Source organism: Branchiostoma floridae, chromosome 6 (genome assembly GCF_000003815.2).
Source record: "Branchiostoma floridae strain S238N-H82 chromosome 6, Bfl_VNyyK, whole genome shotgun sequence".
Taxonomy (NCBI): domain Eukaryota; kingdom Metazoa; phylum Chordata; class Leptocardii; order Amphioxiformes; family Branchiostomatidae; genus Branchiostoma; species Branchiostoma floridae.
In genome coordinates this window covers 6076746-6087896 of record NC_049984.1, presented here as the reverse complement: position 1 = coordinate 6087896, position 11151 = coordinate 6076746, and the positions used below count along the sequence as shown (strand labels likewise).

General features: G+C 41.1%; 1 long non-coding RNA gene across 2 annotated transcripts in view; it reads left to right on the top strand.

Moving 5' to 3' along the window:
• LOC118417039 overlaps window positions 1-1820 on the top strand; it is a 4762-nt gene extending 2942 nt beyond the window's left edge. The window contains exons 1-2 of one of the 2 annotated variants that reach the window (XR_004831307.1): window positions 1-13; window positions 894-1820. This is a non-coding gene — a long non-coding RNA (uncharacterized LOC118417039). The remainder of the gene's footprint in view (window positions 14-893) is intronic. The other variant, XR_004831306.1, reaches the window with a different exon arrangement.
• Window positions 1821-11151: the final 9331 nt, after the last annotated feature.

The window sequence follows — 11151 nt, the reverse complement described above, 5'->3', positions numbered from 1 at the left end:
TGGGAGGAATGAGGTAAGATCTTTACCAAGACCACAGTTAATAAAATTATGCATAGACTAGATAGAAGGCGACTTTGACCATTCTCTATTCCATGTACTGTCATAGCCTCTTAACTATTCATATCCATTGTTTCTTTATTTCAATGTTTCCTGCGATCGTGCCGTTCCTTTGCTAGTATTATATAGTAGTAATAGTTTGACAGTGTGCAAAGGCACAATATATTTTTCATGCATATGGCTCTGCCTAGCAATGCAAGGTTTTGAATTGTCTTTATTACATTGTTACAGCGTGACATGTGCGTTGCTTCAAACAAAATCAAGTCATTACTTTTGTTGATCCCTTCATTAATAATAAATTAATATTCGTAAAGACAGATTCCAATCTTTCTGAACCTGCAGTTTACGGGTAACACTTAGTTGTCTAAGACATGTCAGTTTACTCAAGAGATTGTCAAGAAAATAGGGCAGCTGAATAAATATTTACCGTCTGTACATCAGAGAAAAAATGAAATCACTTACTCCTGCATCTATGTATCACATCCCTATTCTACTTTCTGACCGGATTAAGAGAAATGACAGTTTCTTTTGACTGTTTTGATCAAATGTTTCTAAGGAACATGTCTCCTGCCTGCTCCATATCTTAATTCCGTTTGTCGGATATGCTTTTGTGACTGCTTTCCTCAGCTGTCAATCTGTGAATTTGAGCCCTTCTGGCATATAAGTAGTCCACTGTTGTATGTATATTATGTATGTATTTATGTCATACTATACAATATGCAATGTATGCATACACGTGTCTGTGTCTGCTTCACACCTTACCTTAGGCTTTCTATTTATTTTATGTGTGGGATGCAGTGTCATTCTTCATCCATCCATTCATTCATTGGCTACAGGTTGCTGCTCAGAGAATACCACGGATGGAAAGGACTAGGAGAGGTATACGTAGTGAGCAAGTATGGTCTAGTTTCGCTCGCGCTGATGGAAGAAGCAGCTGCAAGATGTAGCCAGAATTGAGAGCGTACCGAAGGGCATGGAATTTGAACATAACAAGTAGATTCACAAGACACTGGCTGCAACCAGGATTAACCACTGATCGACTGAACCATATCCAACTTACAAGTTTATTTGTTTATTAAGATTCAATACAGAAGTGTAAGGGGCGAGGGAACAGGTAAGGACACCTTTGCCGGCCCTCGCCCCGACTTAAAAATACAAGTGTGATTCAGCTAACGAAATATAGAAACGGTCCATTACTTTTATGTAGAACGCAGTTTTGAGTGTAATCATTAGTTTCATGTGTTAGACGAACACAAACTGTTTTAACGTTTCCTTTTATCATCCTTTACTCCTGGGGTGGCTGGAAAGTTAAGAAATCGGCCAAATAGACGGATAACATGCAAGAGGGGTTTGTCCGTTATAGGAGTACATTTTGCTCAGGTCGGCAAACTGTAAACCTTTAGCGGACTAACTCCTCGGACATAATATCTGTCTATTTGGTCTATTTCTCTTTCCAGCCGCTTTTAATAGTCACAGCTTATAAATGCACCACGTATTTACTGATAGCGTCTACGAAAATTATCATCCTTTGATATTGCCAAGAAGAGTAAGATATGTATTGTCTGCTTTTCAACACACCTTGTCATGTATGTATGAAAGGAATACGCCTACCTTGTGAAAGATATCGATGTAGTTCAAAATTGATCATCATAATTCAATGAGCTAAGTATCATAAACAGGTATGATTGATGACTACGCTGTAACGTCTTATTCAATTGAGTAGTTCTTTTGTGATCCATTCAACAGGTTGACAAAATATTTGTGCAAATCTACTTGTCATGTACTTTTATTTTCCCTAGTAGGGGCAGTCGCCCCATACTGGCCCACCACGGGCGATTGTCCTGTCAGGGCGATCGCCCCCAGGTACTGCAAGGACTGACGGGGCGATCGCCCCCAAATCCTGACAGGGCGATCGCCCCCAAATCCTGACAGGGCGATCGCCCCCAAGCCCTGGCAGGGCGATCGCCCCCAAGCACTGACAGGGCAATCGCCCCCCAAGTACCGATAACAGGGCGATCGCCCCAAGCACTGACAGGGCGATCGCCCCAAGCACTGACAGGGCGATCGCCCCGAAGTACTGACAGGGCGATCGCCACCAAGTCCTGAAAGCTACAGGGCGATCGCCCCCAAGTCTTCTTCACTCTGATGAAATCAAGACGAGATGACTGGACAATTCAGACTTTGTACGGGGCAATCGCCCCCACAAGTCAATATTCCTGGGACTTGAGTCTCTTCAAATATTGCATTCCAATCCAAAATGACTTGATTTTCAAAGAAATTCAGACTTCGTTTTCTGATTATCACGTCGATTCTGTTAAATTGCACAACAGAACTAAATCTTGCCTTAATGCCCAGGTGCAGCAAGCTTTAACACAAGATATTGAGGAACAAATTCCTATCCATTCGTTAGTCCTATATCTCTCTGGGCCCTTTGTCAGTTAATTGTCCCCACTTCACAACGAATGCTTGTAGACGTAATATGTATAATTACGGAAACGTATGAGCTTAGAAAAGTGCATCCCTAAGCCATTCCCCTTAATGAATTTGCTTTCATTACTGCTTTCTCTTCATTGCAGGTATTGATTTTGCAGTTAGAGGAATACATCCCGCTAAGACTACATACCATATGGCCATTACACCCTCGTACAGTAAACTGCAGTATGCCCAGAGGAGATCAAATTATCACGTATCGACATCACAAAGAAATGTAGCTTCAATTTTGGTGGAGAACAGACTTTACGAAACGAGAATAGTACAGATGTCAACATTTGTTACTCCTTGTTTGTCGCGATCCAGAAGGGAACCATATCACACTTTAGCAGCTAGCAGAGGAGGTCAGCCACCGCAAAAGTGCAGGCCCGCTTGCGGGTATGGGGTCACGTGATCTCTGGCGAAACGGGCGCACTTACCGATCAGGCAGCGCGTTACAGATGGGTATCACGGCTTTATTGATCCACAGGCCACGGAAAATCCATCAGCGGTGCAGCTGGGATATGATATCCAGCTCCTACCTCAAGCTAATAACATTGTTCGTCGCTTTAAGAAGTTGGAAAGCGTTGGAAAGTTCAGCACGTGCGAAATGGCCACTGTAATGTCCCTCCATTCCCCGTGACCAATAGAGTCATTTGCAGAATCCAATGATGCCTGTTAGCAACGTCATTCTTCACTCGAATACGACAGCATTTAAGCCAATATAATATGTGATAAATATGTGATAAACATTTCCCGAAAGAATTCAAATCGATACCTCACAGATGTGTCGAAAAAAATCCAAATTTATACCTACCATATGGCGAAAATGCTATCGTTTCCCACTTGCTCTGGCTCTAACGATGCTAATCTGATTTCATAATAAGTCAATGGAGATTAGACATGAAGGTTAAAGATGTAACAAAACAAACGTTGCGCAAGCAAATGTTTAAAAGAATTATTCATGTATTTCAGTAACGTTTGTGCTGTGTATATTCATATTGCATTTCATTTTGCATGAATAGGATAGTAAATTTGCGCCTCTGTTGAGCAATTATGATGACTAAAATATTACTCATGATATTGACACAAATATTACTCATGATATTGAGTGTTATTTATTATCTCATATAAAACGGTAATTTTGGTTTATGTAAACACAGAAATATTGATTTACCCTAAAGCAATCTAGAATCGCTCATTTGGGGATATTTCAAAGTTCATGAAAGAAGAGATAAGAACATACAGGGGTCATTGACACTTGATTTATGTGGTTACGATGAGATTTTATGTTACGGTTATGCTTAATAAGGCCTTTATTGCTTATAAAGAGCTTCCGTCTGTATGGTAATCCCTCTATTAGTCACGGATTATTGCCGTCGTAAACGAACCAGAAACTGAGGAGCAGGAACATGACTGTTCGCTGCGCTTGCAGGAGATTCAATATCTGAGTTGATTCCAGGAGTTGCATATTTCATATTTGGGGATGTTACACAATGTTGTATATTACAGGGGCTTGTTGATAAATGAAAGAGCTGACTTCAACTCGAAAGTCTCATAAAATCTATGAACATTTCCTAATTCTTGTTTGGGCGACTTTAGATTACTAGTATATCTGTTTATTGAAGTTGGATGAAAAGTGAGGGCTTTAATTAACGGGTATTCCACTCCAAAAGAGGGTATCATAATTCCTCAGAGAATAAATATTTATGCTTGAATCAAGTTTTTTTTGGTCAAATTTACTACAAGTTGAAGCCTAAACGCAGGGTGATCATTGTAGCGAACGGGTTCTTGAATTCCTCTAAGGACCCTTCCAATTGTGCGCTGGTGGGGAGGGCGTGGCTTCGACCATGGGAACAGGTACCGGTTGGTACTGGTATAAATGTCGATACTATGATATTTTAGGATTACTTTTTGAGTAGACTAACTGTGTGTGCACAAACGTCATCAGAACTGCCAGCCAACATGTTTCAATTATTATGTGTGGGTCATTCTATAGTAATTTGTCCATGTATAAGTCCACCTTATATAAAAGTAGCCTTTTTAAATATCCATTAAAAAGTGGCCAAATCTCTGTACTGCAGTCGCTAGTCTTAAAGTTTTTGTGTACTATCCTAAATGTCTAATAGTCACTTAAACGCGGTCGTTAGCTTAGCGACCTAACCGTTAGCGGTTAGAAATTGTGTCCGACGTCGGTCACACAAACAGTTTTGGCACACCATTTTACATTGACATTTCAACTTCTCATACTTAAGTGCCCATATCTCTCTATTCCAAATCTTTTTTGTATCTCCCTCAATGTGTGCTAGTCACTTGACTGCTTTTTGTCAAGCTTATCCCGACTACAGTTGGCGAGAAAGTGTGATGAAAGTCGGCCATGCTGGCAAAATCATGTACAGTGCAGTACATTATTATTAAGTGGGTTCATATGGGGGCACTTAGATTTAGAAAAGGATCATTGTTGACAAGACAAATGAGATAACTTTGCGAAAAGTCGAGTGCATTTGTACAAAAAAATCAGCAGAAAATAACTCTCGCTTCTGGAGTGGAATGCCCCTTTGAGTTGTACAGCTTTGTATGTCATTTCGTCGAATATTTGTGTAGATTGAGTTTGTTTTGTATTGGACTTTTAATTATCACCTTCGTTTATGTAGTTAAAAACCGTTTTCATCATGATAATCTGTGTTTTGACATTATCTATTGAAACCGCAGCAGGAATGTTCGCAACGGGGACGTACAATGATGAAGGTCAAAATTAATCACCATCGATGGCGGTTAGAGTTATCAGCCAGAGAATGACCTATCACGTAGGCCACGTGCACGACCCAGTATAAACTGAATTATTCTTTAGTTGCAGCGATCTTTCATAATTAGTCCCACGGGTACCTGCTAATCCCCTCGTTCATCGAAGGTAGATTCTGGGCACTTTTGGCAACACGGGCACTTCGATTGTAACAAGGTGAAGATGATAGCCGCAACTTCTTCATCTTTACCTTCTACTAAGTCGATTGTAGTAAGGTGAAGGTAAAGGTAAAGGCAGATCTGATAACGACTGAAAGTTTGTGCGTGTGCCAGGATTTTACTGTACAATGTATAAATCAAACTTTGTTTACACTAGATTGCACAAGGGATTACAGCTTAACAACTTAGTGATACATTTACAAGAGCTTATCAGCAAGTGCAAGGGGTCCTAGCTATTCATAAAATCCAAAACAATTGAAGAATTGCACTTTCATTACTCTTGTGAACACAGCTTACCAACTTGGTGTTTCATGTTGTCAACGGTCGGTTACTACTGTACTAACAGCGCATCAACAAGTGACACAAAAGACGTGTTCACCATTCTGAAGGACGATAACAATCTTAATGAGAACGATTATTTAAACTCATTACCTTCAAATCTTTAAGTCGGTGTAAACTTTTCATTTCCCGCTTGGGGACAGACGTCTTGGTTGTCAGTTGACTTTGACTTTGACTTTGACAATCTATAGGACGTGCGTGCTTGCTACAATTGAGCCGGGGATAATTCATATTCAGACAACATCTAAGTTGTCCTTCCTTAGATAACGACTGGAAACATCAAGGACAAACCCTTTGTTTGCACAGACATGACTTGTTAGGTACACCTACGTCTAATTTCCGTCCCGTAATCTCCCCCATAAATTAGGTATCTTATGCCTCAGTTGTCTGTTGCGGCTGCCCGAGTACTGGTACGAACACCAATTTATCGCGTGTTCACAGTGTCTAACTGGCGGTAGCAAAAGTGGAAGATTGGAATGTATCTTTTCACAGGAAAATATACGAGCACGTTATAGCTAATAAAAGAACGTAGTAGTGGAGAATAGGAGATCATGATGTGATGATTTATGTTCATCATCATATGCAAAAGTTTAGCCTTAACAGAAAAAGTTTGAGCTGTTTCCTAAAACAGACCTTGAACTGGCTCGTCAATTACCAATATTGCAAAACTTAACAATCCCTCTCGATCGTGTTGTTATATGAATATTTCATTATAACCTATCTCTATCTGCTCTTTGCTCCTCGTTAAATTTCAGAAGTAACCAGAAAGGCGCCTGTGGTTCAAAAGTCAATACACGAGGGTCCGTTTTATTCCTGGGCGTCTTCGTAGATAATCAAATATGACAATCCCACCGGGCTCACGGAATTGCGCTTAAAGGCGCCGATAAAAACTGATTTCTCTGTAATTGCGGGTGACCCCATGGAGGTTCTGGTGCAAGGACACGCTGTTCTGTATTGGAACGCAGAAACCGCGGCTTTTGGAAGCTGTCTTCAGCAACAGGAATTGCTCAGTTTATGAGCCGGATATTGGTCAATACCGCAGGTTGGTAGGTGGCCAATACCGTTATTGATAGCACGGTACTTTGCCTCAGATTGCACTTAAGCACCTGAGAGATTACTTTAAGTTTGTGGCAATCGCATGGTGAAAAATCCTCGCATTACTATCTGGGTTTTAAAACCCATTTGTGTCCTGTTTCGTGTCCGCAAATGGCGCGATATTTTGCGAGTATGGATTTTTGTCGGTCATGTTCATTCAGGTAATCGGCAAATTTCAAGAAATAAACTGACAAGATACACATCAACAAATCAATTAGGCTAGGATAGAAGATAGGAGTGGCAGACACAGAGTAACTAATATCAGCTGGTTGATGAATATGCCAGCCATCAGACTTCAATTCACACTGAAAACTCTCATTCCTTCAGCCTTTTAAACAGACAAATTCTATCATGGAAGAGGAACCAGATTTCCAGACGCCCGGCATGGACACATCTGCATGGCGACAATGTGATGATAAGAACCATGATGACGGGGCCCTTGGGCAAAAGTTTGCAATAAACTTGTACAAACTTATGAACGTGTTCAAAAATACATGACAAATGGTGCAGGTCCTTAGAAAATACTAAGAAAGTAGCACCTTTCTCGCCTTTAATGTTTCTGAGCTGGATCTTAAGCTAGGCTTTAATGCTGGCGGATGTAGAACTCTGATGAAGAACACTGCTGTTGATGAGATAGCATCCATGAACTGCACACGTTCGGCAGCAAGCCGTCCTTATACCCGCCTCACATTATATACGATCTTCGGACGTACTTCGCGATCGCAGGAAGGTCGGCTGATTTTAAGATCTTAAGATGGTCTTGCGTATTTTTCGCCCAAAACCTGTTCTCCTCACATATAAGCGAGCCTCGTGCGATCGGCGGTGAATAAATCTATGATAATGAACCTCCCATGACCTCTTGCACGCGGACAAGGGAATACAAAACGTTCCCCAAAAAAGGCAAGAGATCAATAAATGTTGCTTATTTTGTTGTCGGAATCTTTTTAACCAATGAATGGAATGCGCGGGCATAATAGAAATGACACAAGAAAGGAAAGTGTGTCACAAAGCCAGCCTACATACTGCCACAGGGGCCACAATGTTAGAATTACCCTCACATTCCCAGAAATTCAATATTTGTAAACAATCGGAAGTCGGGTGAACGTCGCCCGAATGTCGCCCGACTAACGAGCGTTCGCCATCCGATTTGCGTTCGATGATTAATAACTATGTCTGTGCTCGCCTATCGGTCTTCAATCGTTGGATTGACGCAAGACTATTGACCGATACCCTTGCAAGGTACGCACGATTTGCACGCACGATCTGCGACTCGGTAACGAGCTCTGCGATCTCGGAGATCTCCTGTGACTTGTCGCTTATGTTAAGAACATGTTTCGCTGCACCGCGACCGTCGTAAGACTCCTGAAAATTGCCGGCGATCCCTAAAAATCGGAAGATGATCGTGAGAACACCGGACGTCTTACTCACGAAAATGTCATTTAGAGCTCGTAAACTAGTCTTCCGATCGAATCGCGCCTAATGTGAGGCGGGTAATACGACACTTAAAATGAGAAACTGTTTTGGGGGGTAAAAAAAAGCAAGAAACGGGTCTTCTTTCAGCATCTTGCAAACTACACAGACTATATATCAATGCCAAACCATATTATTACGAGTACCAAACCCATAGTACCAACTTCTTCATGCCCCTTCAGGAATGTTTCTGATGATGTAGATTGTCATTAGCAAGGATCTGATAAGACGACCATATGCCTGGAGAGAATTATTGAATACCAATTTTAACGATGACCGTCATCCTTATCAGAGATTACTGAGTACACATTCACTCCTGATAAGCAGAACTGTGCCACTTCTACAGCCCCATGACAGATCAAGATCAAAGTAAGGGAAAGTCTGTAACAATGACTCACATATTGACACATTATGAGGCAATGTTGATTTGATTATATGGATGACATCCGCGCGTATCAATTTTCGGTCGTTTCCAAAGATTAATACAAAACAACTATGTACAAATCGTACAAAGCAGCCGCAATACATGCAGATTGAAAAAAATGATATCGGAAAACGTATATATATACTAATATCATTAGATACCACCGTCAAGTCCAAGATCAAAGACGAAGATCAAAGGAACAAAAGAACAAAAATGAAGAATCTATTGTTCGTTATACCAAACGCTGTGTGTTTAACATTCATAACCACTTAAATATCATGATGAAGGCAACTTCTCTTGGCCTAGCCTTTAAATTTATTTACACGCTTGCAGTTTTGGGATTCTCAGAGGATGTCATTGATATTATAATCAAATCAACGTGGCCACATATAAATGCTCCCGCTGAGTGCAAAGCTTCACTCACAGTAGCGTCTTCTTCAATCGATGAGCTACTTCGTGTCAACGAAGCAGAGGTAGTTTTGACGCATGACGAGCGGAAGTAAGCGACGCTGGGGCAATTATACGGACTACTGCACTGTCGCTTCGCTAGGGGATTGTCGTGATCAGGAGATACTTGACGGAAATATGAATGTGTGTGTCGAGCCTCAGTCAACATTTATGTTTAGCTGACCTTAAGTTTGAATGTATCGAAACTTATTCTTGTACATACTGTATGCCAAAGCAGTGGTTGAGGACTGGTGTCTTCATGTATTTTGTATTCAACACACTTCTCTGTAAGAAAACCTCATGTGACGACAACGGGTTCCTCAAATGGTATTTGATAACCAGATTCCTCTGAGATTTGCCGAGCACAGAAGTCTATGATGAGGAACACGTGAAGTAGAATTCATTACTGTTTCTCTGACACCACTGTGTTTTAGAGGACAACTGCAGCACTAGCACAGCAACTAGACATGCCACATTCGGCTCTTAAAACTGGTCACGGTAAAATTGGTATCGATTTTCTTTAATGCGAACAACTGACTTGTTGATCCGTTTGACGAGACAACATAAATGACCTTTATGGAGCTAATACGGGCACAATCATGGAACGTTTTGTACTGGAGCCAGGATACAGCACGACCGTAAAACGCAACGGGAGTGCAGCAGCTGAACGTTTGGGAATCCGTTACTTGATCCGTGCGTTTACAGGCAATTGGGCATGATTCTCCTCGTCCACGGTGCGTTTCATTGATCGTATAGTCTTCACGGGATGCAATGGGATTACATACCATACTCAGCCAAAGAGATGTACCTGGCAGTGTGTATAGTGCAAGAGTTCTATATTATTGTGAAGCAGCAAACCTCTTTCTGAAAATTGCCCGAAAGACCAGAAATATAGATACAGTCAAACCGGCACAACGAACCCACCTTTCTATCAAGACCACCTGGCCATTTTTGGTGGTGCATGATAATATTTCCCATTGACACGAACATTAGAATCCTGTCTAATCCTGCCTATAGACCAGATTTTATAGGTCCTCTGGTCTTCCTTGGCAGGTTTAACTGTACCTATATTTATCTAGTGTTAACTATGGAATACATGAGATGGAATCTTACCATGGTGGTTTCTGAGACAGATCCAAAACTGAGAAGATGAGCGGCACAGGTCACGTCCAGCCAACGAGCTGTTGGAAAGAAACACAAGAGAGAAGATTCTCAGTATAACATTTACTTTCAGATATAGATTGTTTTGTATATAAGGTTTGATACCCTTCGTCGGCACCCTTTGGATACAAATGATTCTAATTTCCTGTTTTCAGAAGGGATTCAACCAACGCAGGTATACTTTTAATCTAATTATGTAAAGTATGCAGCTAGGTGTTGAAATCCATCTAATGAAAATTGACCAAGAAAGTGCTCACTTTCAAATCAGGCCTGTTTGTCTGTTCTTCAATAAGCTTGACTGTTTTACTATTGTTTGTTTCTGTATGTACGTTGTGAAAGACGGGTTGTTGCCTATGGGAACACGGAACAACGACTGTGAACATTGTAAATCATGTACATGCGCATAATCCTGCCAATGCCGTACGCAATATGGTGGCGCAAATTCAAGGTCACGGGGAAGATTAAAGATATTGAAAATCATTCTGCCAACAGAAATCTGATTAGTACTGTTTGAAATCCATAGAAGAATGATAACTGACTGAGAAAATATTCGCTTCAACTCCCGTTGCGCTTGTCCGTGCAAGCAGCTAACGTTCTTTCTTCGCAAGTTTGTTTATCCGTTTTAGTAAGTTAACGTTTTTCTGGATGTAATTTGTGGACGTTGGGTTGTTGCCAAATAGGACACGGAAAAAGTCCGAGGGAACACTGTTAATCATGTCCATACGCAT